The following is a 13,581-nucleotide window of genomic DNA, read 5'->3' as shown; positions in this document are numbered from 1 at the left end:
TCCTTAAAACGTTAAAATTTAATTTTGGAAAAACAGTCAACAATAAAACATGAAAAACAATTAAAAAGAGACTTTATCTGAGCTGAAAAAGGTGTTTGAAAGCTGAAAAAACCCTTAAAGGAAAAATATACCCCCAAAATGAATACTTAAGCAACAGATAGTTTAAATCAAATTGAATGACATATTAAAGAATCTTACCAAACTGGAATATATATTTACATAAATATTGCCCTTTTACATCTCTTGCCTTGAGCCACCATTTCGTGACTCTATCTGTGCTGCCTCAGAGATCACCTGACCAGAAATACTACAACACTAACTGTAACAGGAAGAAGCGAGGAAGCAAAAGGAAGAACTCTGTCTGTTAATTGGCTCATGTGACCTTACATGTGGCTTGTATGTGTGCACAGTGAATCTTACGATCTCAGGGGGCGGCCCTTATTTTTTAAAATGGCAATTTTCTATTTATGATTACCCAATGGCACATACTACTAAAAAAGTATATTATTATGATAATGGTTCATTTACATGAAGCAGGGTTTTACACATGATCTGTTTTACTCAGTATCTTTTAATAGAGACCTACATTGTTTGGGGGGGTATAGTTTTCCTTTAAAGAACAACAATAATATTTATTCAGTCCACAGTGGTGGTCACGGGATCTAGACCTTTCTCAAGGACCTGTATATCCCCAGAAGTATACCTGTTCTTAAAAGACCCATTGCAGAACTATTCACTTTTTTATACTTTTAGGGGGTTATTTATTAAAGTCTGAATACCAAAAACTCGAAAAATAATAGGTTTTTTTTATATAAAATCGGGACCTGGAGTTTTCCGGATATAGGATCTTTCTGTAATGTGGGTCTTCATGTGGGTCTTCATACTTTAAGGAGGGTATTTAGTAAACTCAGAATGCAAAAATCACAGAAAAATGTGTGATATTTTATATAAAATCGAACTTTTAAAAAAATCACTAATTTTTCAGAATTTATTTATTATATATAAACCCGAGGATGGAAAAGTCTGAATCTGAAAATCCAGCATCTCAGACCTGTCGAGGTTGCATATAAGCCAATGGGAGAAGTCCCAATGATTTTTTGATGTGCGCTGCGTTTTTTGCGTTTTCGGGCAAAATTCGGAGTTTTCGGGTAAAAAATCCATAAAAAAAAGTGAAAACCGGATGAAAAATCCAGAAAAGATCGTGAAAATCATATTTTTTCCGCAGACAAAATTTTCGGGAAAGTGCATTAATAAGCCCAAAAAAAACCCACGCAGATTTGGTCTGAGTTTTTTCAGAAAGTATTGAGATAAATTCGGATTTTGATAAATAACCCCCTAAGTCTACATGAAAATCATATAAACATTTAATAAACCCAATAGGCTAATTTTGCTTCCAATAAGGATTAATTACAGTATATCTTAGTTGGAATCAAGTACAAGCTACAGTTTTATTATTACAGAGAAAAAGGAAATCATTTTTAAACATTTGGATTATTTGAATAAAATGGAGACTGCCATTCGGAGCTTTCTGGATAATGGGTTTCCAGATAACAAATCCGATACCAATACATTTGAGTGCCAGCATTCAGTGTTATATACAGTACTGTAGGAGCAGATTTATTAAGGGTCGAAGTGAAAATTCTAATTTTCAAATTTTTTTTAGTCAAAACTCTCAAATTGGAATTGTGAATTATCCAAACTCGATTTGAGTTTTAATTAGACTTTCAATTTCGTCATTTACCATACTCCGGCCCTTTAAGAACTCAAATTTGATTATTTACCACCTAAAACCTGCTGAATTACTATATACGTCAATGGAAGAGGTCCAGGGATCAATTTGATGACGTTTGTCTTCCTGACATTTGACTTTTTTTTTGGCTCATTTAAAATTGTTTCGAGTTTAAAAAATTTGATATTACTAATAAATTTTGACTAGTCAAATGTATGGGAGTTTAGGGGAGTTTAACAAAACTGACATGAGTTCGACCCTTGATAAATGTGCATATGTGTGTGTGTTTGTATGTGTATATTTTCATGACCTTCATCAGATGCAGTAATTATGAAAAATCTGCCTCTTAGGGCAAAGATACACGCTGCTATTTCGGAAGATCAGTCGCCCAGCGACAAATCGTTTCTTCTTCGGGCGACTAATCTCCCGGAACTGCCTTCCCGCTGGCTAGAATTTAAATCGACGGCGGGATGGGTCTTGGAACATTCATTTTCTGAAGTCGCCCTAGGTTACCTCACATGAAAACTTTGGGCAACTTGGGAAAGCCGAAGCGATCCGAGTGCCATCCCGTCACCGATTTACGTTCTAGCCGGCGGGAAGGTAATGCGTTTCTGTGACCTGAAATTTCAATTGATTTTGATAGCTACTGCCTGTGCCATAATGCAAAATTTTTACTATATTTTGACTGTATAATTTGACTATACAGTCACTATACATATCACTGAACACACTCCTGGAACGTATATACACTACTGCGCCAGGCTTCGTATGTTCAAGTGCCAGACTTCAGTGGTGCCAGACATGAGCGGTAGGTGTGTGTGCTTGTGTGTGTACAATCTGTATAAATGTAATCACTAAACATATTAAGAAAAATCTATGTACATGCCTTGCAATGACTTTCACGTCCCATATAAATATATGCCATACCCCATTAAACGTAGCTGGCCAAAAGATAGCCTCTTTGTCGATGGTAAATTCTGGAGATTGAGATGAATTGAAGATCCCGACATGTCTGGTAGTGATTGTTCGATTCTGGAAAGAGTTCCAGTTTATTATATCAAAATGCCCCCGGATTTCTCCTTTCTCATTAAAGAAAATATCATCCCCAGGGTCTGTTCTGAAATGGATTTTCTTGAGCTGGTTGTTTAACTACAATAAAAAAAAATTACCTGTTTAAAATGGTTTTAAAGTAGACACAACAAAGCCCAAGAAAGCTTCATTCTAGAAATTTTGGAAAGACAGTTAATTTCTTTGTCATTTGTTTAATTGTCAGTTGTGATCCCTGGTGCCCTTTGGTCCTCTGCAGCATTTTGACAATTTGTCCAGTTCACTGAACTGCACCAGTTGAACTTCGGGAACACTCGGACTCATGAAACTGGCATCTCTGTGCACATCTGCTGAGATACTGTATCTACCCAACTTCTGCTTGACAAAACAAATACAGAGGCTCACAAGCTGAAAGTGCGGGAAATATTGTATATTCTCTATGAAATGTATTGTGAGGAAAGTGGTATTGTACTATCCCATAAATCTATAGGCTCGTTCCCCTACAGTAACTTCAAATCATTCTAACTGGTGCCAGCAGATTCCCTGGTGAAGATGGAACTGCACATACAGTATGTGGCATTCTATAGACAATATGTTTTAATGGACATTCTCCTTAAAATTATTTAGGACCAACTTTAGATTCATAGGGGCAAATTCACTAAGCGCCGAAGTGGGCATTTTCGTTACTTCACAAATTCACTAACGAACGCTGGCGTAAATTCGCTAGTGTTACTTCGCACCCTTACGCCAGGAGAATTTTCGCTACGGACATAACTACGCAAATTCACTAACTTGCGCAGTGTACTGAACGCTACCTTTTACGCTAGACTTCCTTCGCCACCTCAGACCAGGCGAAGCGCAATAGAGTAGATAGGGATTGCTTCAAAAAAAGTTCAAATTTTTTCTAAGTTCCAAAAAACGCTGGCGTTTTTTCTATATTATGGGTGATAGGCTGAAAAAGATCGAAAAAAATTTTGGGGCTCCCCTCCTTCCCCCCTACATTTCCTAACTCATGGCAACTTAACTATACAGTGGGCACATGTGTAGGGCAAAAAAAAATGTTATTTGACGTTTTGAAGGTTTCCCAGGTATTTGTAGTGATTCTACGAATTCCTCCATTGAAATTTGAATTTGGCGCCGTATGCAAATTAACCATCGCTAGCGTAACTTCGCTTAGCGAATCAACGCTAGCGCAAATTCGCAACCTTACGCTACCCCTGTGCGCAACTTCGGATTTTAGTGAATTTGCGGAGCACTGGCGAAACTACACCTGGCGAAGTGTGGCGAAGTGCCGCGAAGTTACGCCTGGCGCAACTACGAATCTTAGTGAATTTGCCCCATAGGTCTTATTATAGTTATTCTGTCTGGTGCCTACCTAGCAAGTTGCATAAATTGTAGCATAATGTCATATTTGATTCTTTCAGTAATGCTGTTTTTTAAAACGACCTCATTCTACTGAAATGATCTTTGGTTTTTAATTTAATCCACTATAAATTTATATTATTATAATACACAAAAGCCATGAATATCCTGTACATTATATCCTTATAAATGCTCTTAGTGATGTCATCAGTTATAAACGGTGAGTAGTGATGTCATTTTTGTCACATGACTCACTAAAACTTGTGTATTATAATAAATAATTTTACCATTGTTGGAAAATATGATGATTTTAGAAGTAACCTCAGTTAAAAAAACACTCAGCCTTTGGCCTCGTACTTTTATATGGTCATGGAACTCCTATGTGACTTATAAAATCCTTATATTTTAAAATAAGTTATACTTTATTCACTATTTATTATAGTATTGCTGATTGTACATAATAAGCATGACCTTTAAATAGTAAGATCACTTTAAAGGGATCTGTTCAATTTTCTTTTTCTCTTTTGGTTTATGTTTTAATTAAATTTGTACTTTGAAAATCATTCAGTTTGGGCTTATATTTAAAGGTAATAGGCGCTAGAGATGGGCGAATTTTTCCGCCTTGTTTCGCCAGAATAATAACACCCATAGATTTGAATGGCGTTGAGTGTCAAAATAAAAATACGCGTGTCAAAAATATTTTTGCCGCACAACAAAATTGTTTTGACGCCCATGGTGGGACATTCACTAAGATTCGTAGTTGCACTGGCATCCGCTTCGCCGCACTTCGCCAGGCGTATTTTCGATAGCGCTCCGCAAATTCACTAAAATCCAAAGTTGCAGGGGTAGCGTAAGGTTGCGAAGTTGCGTTAGCGTTAATTCGCCAAGCGAAACAAAGTTACGCTAGCGATGGTTAAATTGCATACGGCACCAAATTCAATTTCGAATGGAAGTATTCGTAGCAGAACTACACAAGCCTGGGAAAGAGCAAATACAATTTTTATTTTGCCCTACACATCTGCCCACTGTATAGTTAAGTTGCCATGAGTTAGGAAATGTAGGGGGGAAGGAGGGGAGCCCCAAAAAAAAAATTTTCACGCATAATAAAGAAAAAACGCCAGCGTTTTTTGGGACTTAGAAAAATGTTTAACTTTTTTTTAAACAATCCCTATCTACTCTACTGCACTTCACCTGGTCTGAGGAGGCAAAGGAAGTCTAGCGTAAAAGGTAGCCTTCAGAACAATGTGCGCGTTAGTGAATTTGCCTAGTTACGTCCATTGCGCAAATTCGCCAGGCGTAAGGGTGCGAAGTAACACAAGCGAAGTTACCCCAGCGTTCGTTAGTGAATTTGCGAAGCAACGAAAATGCCCAACGCTAGCGAATTCACGCTAGCGTTAGGCGCTTCAGCGCTTAGTGAATTTGCCCCATAGACTTTAATGGGCATCGGCGACATTTCGCCGGCAGCAAGTTTTTGGCGAAACTAAACGGGACAAATTCGCCCATCCCTAATAGGCGCTAATGTTATTCCATACAATTCCATAACCATGAAGGTATGCTTATAGTAATATATTGCATTTACTGACTTCAGCCTGTATGATTTGTGTATTGTGTATTGAAAGAAAAACTTTCAAATAAATGAAAGCTAGATGAAAGATCTATGTTGTATTGTGAGGCAAACTTTCATATTTCCCAACATCCCCTGGCAAAACTCGGATTGGTTTCTACAGCTAAAATTGCTATTACTAAAATAAACCTTTATAATAAAAGATCATTACTCAGGAGTGAGAATATTGCTCTAAGGGTTTTTTTAATTTAAAAAAAAAAGTTTGCGATTTTACTCGAGTCAAGAAAAAACTTGGTGAAAAATGCTAATGTAAATACTTGCGCAAATACTTTCTGAAACCATTAATAGTTATTATTTTTCAAAGAAATGAAGCACGAAAGTCCCCTGGCAAAATTTGGCAAGTAAAAGCTGCTAAGGTTCTGTAGAAGTGAATTAGAACAGTCTCAAACGATTTTATTTATTTTTCCATTGGCTGAAAACAATTGAGATTTTTTGCCTCATTGAAAGAATTATGAATAATGTTATTCTCACTGGTGTGCTACTTCTTATCTAAGAAAAACTAAGAACGGTATTATTCCGTTTTTTTTCTTAAATAAGGTAGCATTCATTCAAGGTAAAAAAAATGCAAAGGTGTTGTGTTTCTCACTTTTTTAGCGCACATGCCTATTTCTTTCAATCTCGAATGCGATCAAGCAGCGTCAGACCCCAGTCCCAAAGTCTTCTGTCCCCTAGCCCCTCCCCCCATGGTTGAGTAGCTTTATCCGTTGCTTTACAGATGCAACCGGGTTCAGGGAGGGAGGTGATGAGAAGGAGTCCAGGGAGTGGAGTGGGGTTGTTTTCTCTGGAAAAAAGGCACTTGCAAGGGGGCATGATTAGACTTTACAAGTACATTAGAGGACATTATAGACAAATGGCAGGGGACCTTTTTACCCATAAAGTGGATCACCGTACCAGAGGCCTCCCCTTCAGACTAGAAGAAAAGAACTTTCATTTGAAGCAACGTAGGGGGTTCTTCACAGTCAGGACAGTGAGGTTGGGGAATGCACTGCCGGGTGATGTTGTGATGCTGATTCAGTTAATGACTATAAGAGGGACTTGGATGATTTTTTGGACAGACATAATATCAAAGGCTATTGTGATACTAAGCTCTATAGTTAGTATAGATATGGGTATAAAGAATTTAATTAAAAGTAGGGAGGGGTGTGTGTATGGGGCTGGGTTTTCATTTGGAGAGGTTGAACTTGATGGACTTTGTCTTTTTTCAACCCAATTTAACTATGTAGCTATTTAACTATGAGTGGGTCTGGGCAAGCTGACCCTGTCCCCAAGTTAGTGGGTAAATAAAATACACCTGACGAAGGGGGAACGCCCTCCGAAACGTTGTTTGATGCAATAAACACATCAGGGGTAGGACCCCGGTTTAACTTGCTCTGTGTGCCAGGCCTTTTTTCCTACATTGGTCCATTGGGAGTGCCGTCTCCCGCAGGTCTTGGGCACCAGCATAATTCTACGAAGGGCCTGAGTGTGCGCGTGGTCTTCGTGTACTACTAAATAAAATACACAACTTCACACACTGATTTTTTTGGGTTAAAATAAATGCAAACCTATTCATAAGCAACTTAACACCTGTGATGGCCTCTTTTATAAGAACTAGAAGTACAAAGGGATCCTGTTTTGAATAATAATACACATATGTGTGTGCTTCTAAATGCTTCTTATTTTAATTACTTTTAATATGAGAAATAGTATACCTGTGTTTGCATGAGGTCATTTGGAGTTTTATCAGAATACAATATATTTCCACCAGTGGTTTTATCAGTATACAGAGCATGAAGTGCATGGGCCACAGCATATACAGCAATGTACATATAGTATGTTAATCTAAAATAACCTGCATTAAATCCATATGGCTGTAGTGTATCATTGGCATCACATATACGGTAGGATTGGAATGATGGCTTAGCAAAAGCTGGTTCATAGCAACCAAACACCTTTAACCAAATTGCAGCAGTAAATGGGTCTTTAGGAAAACTTAAAGGATTCACTTTGTAAAGAAAATCTCGTAGACCGGGTATGTTTCCTTGATGAAAGAGTACAACAAGGGATCCATTAAATGCCCTACTATAAAAATTCTGCGAAGTTGATGACAAAGGAGATAGTATCAGCCACTCCACATTATTTGAGTTATGTAGAAGGTAAGCAAACATCAGAAACATTACTGTTTTACTATAAACGATGACAACATTGGCATTTGACTTCCTTGTGGCATTTAAAGCATAGCTATTACTTCTAAGGTCCCTTTCGCTAATCTGAACAAAAAAAGCTACACAGATTCCATTCTTAATGATCTCATTCTTCATTTCTTCACTGGCTTTCCGGTGACTGTCATCATCAGAGGATATCATCCCTACCCAGTTCCAATTAAAAGTCTTGATGAGTTGGATGATCACTTTGGACTGGGCAGTTTCACTTGGCACTGTTCGGTAGAATAATGGAAAGCGGATTCTGTCACTAAATGCAGGATCCACAGCTCCGTAACTCACCTGGGTAACAAATACATATATTTGTAATTTACAAAATGATATCTGTTTATATGTTGACAATATGGATTAAACAGAATTGTTTTACAACATCCTAAAGAAAATATCTAAATGAATGAATGGAGATGGAAGAGACCCAATGTAGAACTTTCACATCAAAGTAGCATAAAGTTTCAGTATTGATTTAGTTCTACTAAACATATATTTACCACTGAGCAGAGCTGCGCAATGTGCTGGCACTCTAAAAATACATGATAGTTATAATAATAATATTTAGTCTAATCTTTAGTCAGCCAGTTTTAAACCATATCTAACTTTATGTTTAGCGAGGGGCGAATTTGTGCCGTTTCACTTCGCCAATAAATTTGCGAGATTCCCGCAAAATTCTCAAAACGGCAAAAAATTCACAAAATGGTGCCGGCTTCCGTTTTTGACGCCGGCGTCCGTTTTTGTTTACCCAGGCGTCCTTTTTTTGAACACGGCGACTTTTTTTTTGACGCCAGCAAATTTTCACCAGTGAATTTTCGCAGCCGTTTCGCGAAATTTATTCGCCGGCGGCGAATCGCGCAAATTTGCAGCGAATTCGCGCCTGGCGAATAAATTCACCTATCGCTATTTATGTTCCTACTTTTTATTAACCAAGAAACTTCCTATTATGTTACATTTTGCAAAATTACATTTTAATGATTCAATTGATAGTGAGAATGCGGACCTGTTGCTTTACTAAGGTACAGAACATTGCTAGTGATGGGCGAATTTGTGCCGTTTCGCCGAAAAACACGCGAAATGGCGCCCATTTTTGGCGCCGCCGTCCGTTTTTGAAGCCGGCGTCCGTTTTTTCGGCGAATTTTTACAAGGAAAAACCGAAAATAAACTCGGATGACATTTTTTTTTTATTAGTCTTTGATGCTGGCATCGTACATAGGTTTATGCATATTTACTGCTTAGTTAGTTAACCAAAGTAGTTTACATTTCTTCATTGATGCTAATCAAAGGTAGAGTAAAAATAGGAAAAGAAAGGAAAAAAGTGATACAAAAGAGGGGGAGTGGGTTTCTAATGCCATTTTTATCTCCTATTTGTCTTCAACATCAAGAAATAGGATGGGAGCCCTCCCCAGCCACTCACTGTCTATCTACTGAGTAGTGATGGGCGAATTTATTCGCCAGGCGCGAATTCGCGGCAAATTTGCGCCATTCACCGCCAGTGAATAAATTAGCGAAACGCCAGCGAAAATTTGCGGCAAAAATTCGCCGGCGTCAAAAAATGTTTTCGAAAAACGGACGCCTACGTCAAAAAAACGGGCGCCGGCGCCGTTTTGCGAATTTTTCGCCGTTTTGCGAATTTCGCAAGTTTTTCGGCGAAGCGAAACGGCGCAAATTCAACCCATCACTATCTGGGTACTTTATTTAGAAGTAGGCAACATGGGAGCCTTTTTTCATGTGAAGAACAGTTGTAGTATAGTGGAAAGCTGACACACTGAGTGGCAAATTATACAGAAAGGGTGGCATGATATGGCAGGACAATCCTGACCATGCACAGCTAACTTTGTGAGATTATCTATGCTAGTGGAAATCCCATTCTTCATCAATGGAGTAAAAATGGATTACAAACCATACATGATATACTAGATGACAAATATTCAGTTTTTTCCCAAACTAAACATGTAGAAAAAAATTCCATCTACACAACCACATATATATTTAAGATTACAAATCATCCACTTTACACAATAAAACAATTAAAGGACAGAGAACCCATTCAAAAAAATTTGGAAAAAATAAAGACATAAAACCTACAACTTCAAACATATACCAATCCTTTAGACCATTAATAGAGATAGAAAATGAAGACAAACTGAGCTTCAAATGAATCAGTGAGATCCCTAACAGCATGTTATCAGACATCAACATACAAACATAATGAAGCCACTCCCAGCAAGATACCAGGAAATGTCACTTCAAATTCTTTAAGATTCATATTTAATTCCAATTAGAAGATATAAAATGGGTAGTGATGGGCGAATTTATTCGCCAGGCGCGAATTCGCGGCAAATTTGCGTGATTCGCCGCCAGCGAATAAATTCTCAAAATGCCCGTGAAAATTCACAGCAAAAATTCAGCAGTGTCAAAAAAAAAACAGACGCCGGCGTTAAAAAAACAGGCGCCGGCGCTGTTTTGTGCGAAATTCGCAAATTTTTCGCCGAAACGGCACAAATTCGCCCATCACTAAAAATGGGTAATCTCTCCTCAGATAAATGCTCAAGATACTGCTGACCTAAAGCTGATCTAATACAAAACCCCATGGTCATGTCCACTAATACAAACCTTCTGGGAAGAGATAGCTTCATATGGTGCCCGGATGGCTGGAAAACCTCTTCAGAAGCAAATAGAAGGGTCACTGTTCGGCAATACTACCTTATTTCCACAACTAACAAAAGCTGAAAAAAATTGAATGGGAAGACTAACGGAAGCAGCCAGAAAGACAATACTGCAACAATGGTTAAATACAGATCCCCCATCATTAACAGTGACAAAACAAAAATTACATCATATCTTCCACATGGACTGGTTAGAAACAACTACTAGAAAAGAACATAATACAACACAATTTTTCAATACATGGACAACCTACATAACACACCTTCCACAACAACTCAGACACTTTACGATCTTTACTTTTAGACATACTGTACATCATGGTACGACATGGAAACCATAAAAGAACATCAATTGGTCATGGAATCATCCCAATACCTAAACAACATATAGCAAGAAGGGGAACAATCAGGCTGTGCACCTCCCAGGAGTCACCAAGTTAACTGATTACTGGCTTCCTATCTAAGTAATTCTTCATAGGGTCTGTAGATATACATATATATAACAAACAAGGGAAAGTTGTGCTCACCACTAATTTTTAAAACCATTAGGCGGGGGTGCAATGAGGCTGTGACCACAAAAACAAGAGTCCGCTGCACTCAACCCATTATCAATATATTTAAGACAGAGACATTTTGTGCATACTGCTACTGAAAAATGTCTTACCCTTTAAACAAAACAGGGATTGTTTGTCCATATATTGCAATATATTTAAGCTGGCCAACTACGTCAAAATCATCCCATATCTGGCCAGTCCTATGCTCAATTTTCATCTGATTCATTAAGAATTCTATTGCTTCATTATACATTTTACACAGGGACGACTGCTGCTTTCAAAGTAAAACTCCCAAACTTGGCTGCCCTTTTATTAGACACCAGTGGGATCACCTGACTATAGCTGGGAGGGGTGGGAGCTACAACATGGAGCTGGTCACTGCTCCTGTATATGGGATGACTTTGACTTAGTTGGCCAGCTTAAATATATTGCAATATATGGACAAACAATCCCTGTTTTGTTTAAAGGGTAAGGCATTTTTCAGTAGCAGTAGCACAAAATGTCTCTGTCTTAAATATATTGATAATGGGTTGAGTGCAGAGGACTCTTGTATTTGACTATATGTATTTTGTGGTCACAGCCTCATTGCACCCCCGCCTAATGATTTTAAAAACTAGTGGTGAGCACAACTTTCCCTTGTTTGTTATAGTTATACAGGAGCAGTGACCAGCTCCATGTTGTAGCTCCCACCCTCTCCAACTATAGTCAGGTGATCCCACTGGTGTCTAATAAAAGGGCAGCCAAGTATGGAGTTTTACTTTGAAAGCAGCGAGTAAGTTGCAGGTAAAACATATTCGTCCCTTTTATAAAATGTATAATGAAACCATAGAATTCTTAATGAATCAGATGAAAATTGAGCATAGGACTGGCCAGATATGGGATGACTTTGACGTAGTTGGCCAGCTTAAATATATTGCAATATATGGACAAACAATCCCTGTTTTGTTTAAAGGGTAAGGCATTTTTTAGTAGCAGTATGCACAAAATGTCTCTGTCTTAAATATATTGATAATGGGTTGAGTGCAGAGGACCTCTTGTATTTGTCTATATATACATATATATGTTCAAATGAGCTGAAAGTTATAAAAGTTATTAAACTGTTTTATATGTGTTGTTATAATCACAAAATGTTTGAAAAGACCTGTATAAATGTAATAAGTGATTATTATATAACAATTAATAATAAAAACAAGTTATTAAAACAAACAGCTGAACAGCTTTACTGGGCCTTGGTGTACTCAGGCTCTCTGGAAGAAATCCACCTGGGTCAGCAACCAGAAGCCAAAGAGGAAGATCCACTCCTAACCAGGCATTATGTTACAGTGTGACAGGAAGTGGTCATAGGCCAGTAGGCCTATAATACAGATATGTAAATTAGATAACTAGATACATTGGCATCTGCCCAGAAACTAGCGATATAAGAAAGTGTAGGGATTTAAAGTCAGTGGGACTTACTAAACCTATAGGTCCCTACAGTTATTTAGAAATATTGCATACCTGTGGAAATCCATAGATGCTGGTAATCTCATACATGACTTTTGATACTGAAGATAGTAAATGCCCAATGAATGCATTGGGAATCCTGTTCTGGCTGCACTTGTAGTTGGGCACATAATCACTGCTCCCCGTCAGCATACTAAATGTACTTCTAATGGCTTTTCTCTCATTAGCCCAGGAATCATGGATATGGAATCCCAAGGTCACATTAGGCAGAATGTTCAGGTTGTTGTTAATTTCCTCTATAGCAAAAATGGCAGCAAGAAAGTGACGATAATACTGGAATGAGGAACTAAAGCAAGAAAAAAAATTATATATATTTTTTTTAATCCAGCATTTTGTTTTTTCTTGTTATGTATGCTGCTATTAATGTTATATACAGATGAAGCTGGTAAGCTGTAACTGATCAACTAAAAATACGCTAGTTGCAGAGAAATACAACGTTCCGATGTTTAGAAAAGATAAAAATTACATTAGGCGCTTTAACAGACATCAGGTGGTGCCTGGACTAGTTTTCATTTTTAAGCTGGATGCTCAAAAACTCGGTCAACAAAATACCCTAATTTATTAGTAGAGAAGCTGACACCAATGTATTGGAACTGCTGTTGAAAGGGGTAGATTCACTAATGGGTGAATTTTTGCCAGCGTCAGCTTCGCACAGCTCGCACCACTTCGTCCTTTAGTGAATCTACCCCAAAGTGTCCGTCATACCCAGACTGGCACTCTGTGGATTCTGGCAAATGCTCTGTTTAGTGGGCTGGTGGGGGCTGTTTCAGCCTCTATGTACTTGAAATTCCACGGCCTATTTTAGATCACAGTCTGGACCTCGTATAAATCAATGCAGTTGTGCACAATTCTCAACAGCAGGCCCGGACTGACAATCTGTCAGTTCGGGCAATTTCCCGGAGGG

This window comes from Xenopus laevis, chromosome 8S, assembly GCF_017654675.1.
Source record: "Xenopus laevis strain J_2021 chromosome 8S, Xenopus_laevis_v10.1, whole genome shotgun sequence".
In the NCBI taxonomy this organism is placed as follows: Eukaryota; Metazoa; Chordata; class Amphibia; order Anura; family Pipidae; genus Xenopus; species Xenopus laevis.
The sequence above is the reverse complement of the archived record's forward strand: the minus strand, read 5'-3'. Positions refer to the sequence as shown.